We start from the raw sequence: 1,372 nt of genomic DNA on the forward strand, positions 1-1,372 counted from the left end.
AGCGCACGCTGCTTCCCGGTCACTGTGCTTAGGGCGCGCGCGCGCTCCCTCTCTCTTAAAGGGGCCGCGCGCGCCGTCCTAAGGAGTCCCCGGCCAATGGCCGGAGGATCTCACCATATATAAGGCACCTCCTCCAAAATGGAGGTGCCCGAGCAATGTTGTTGCAAAGCCTTTCAACTCTGCTTCAGGTCCCGTTGCCAGCTTGTTTTCCAGTGCTGTCTACCTGCCTGCAATCCCGCGGTCCGACAGTCTGCCTACCAGCATCTGCCAGTCTGTCTATGGATCAATCCACCTGCGGACCAGGAAGCACCTGCCAGATACCTGCCTGATACCTGCCTGCCTGCCAGCCTGTCCAGAGACTCTTACCCGCTCACCTGGGAGCGCTCACCTGCTACCCGCCTGCTAGCCTACCTGGAGGCTTAGCCGTCACTTGCTGTGACCACCTGCCTGTCCAGAGACTCTTACCCTGCTGTCACTTGCCGTGACCACCTGCCTGTCGAGAGACTCTTACCCTGCTGTCACTTGCCGTGACCACCCGCCTGTCTAGAGACTCTTATCCTGCTGTCACTTGCCGTGACCACCCGCCTGTCAAGAGACTGTCCCCGTCACTCACCGTGACCTCCTGCCCTTCTACCCAGAGACTGTCCCTGTCACTTGACGTGACTGCCTGCCCGCTTTCCCTGGGAGCCACCCGCTTCCTTACAAGGACTGCCCCTTTGTATAGTAGCTCAGAGGTTCCACCTCCCAGACCCGTTACACTTATGAGAAAAGCTCAAAGTCTGCGGGAAGAGGTCATTCGGGTGCCTCATGCTCTGGTAAGAAAGCTCATTGGGAGAAATGGCCAAGCCATGCACATGATGGTAAAGAAGTCTGGTGTGATGAAAGTAAGAAGTCCACCTGATCATCAGGACTGGATACCAGATGAAGACGGCATGGTGTCATTCTCCGCTGTAGGAACGGAAGAAAATCTTGCATATATACGCATGCTGATGGAGTACCGAGTGACCTACCTGCGAGAGGTAGAACAGTTGAATCTCGCTAGACTGCGAATGGAAAGACAGCATCGCCTGAGCAGCAGAAGATGGCAGCCGTCTGTAAATTGTGAGACCAGACAGAAAAAGGGCCCTCCAAATAATAGAATGGCTAAAGTAGAGGTTAGAGACCTTTCAAGATGTCCTAAGGATAGTGGGCGTGGGTTTAGAGGTAGTGAGACCTCCAGTAACTCAGGTCTGAGAGGCTCATACAAACGACCCAAGAGAGTACGGGACAGCACGAAGTCAGACCTGACCTTAGATACTAGGGCAAGTGAGTCACACTGCTGTATTGACCCCTGGGAGCGGGGGTGAGGTCTGACAAGGTTACGACTTGGAAA

Source organism: Phyllobates terribilis, unplaced genomic scaffold, assembly GCF_046119375.1.
Source record: "Phyllobates terribilis strain yellow unplaced genomic scaffold, ASM4611937v1 Scaffold_13__5_contigs__length_258822181, whole genome shotgun sequence".
In the NCBI taxonomy this organism is placed as follows: Eukaryota; Metazoa; Chordata; class Amphibia; order Anura; family Dendrobatidae; genus Phyllobates; species Phyllobates terribilis.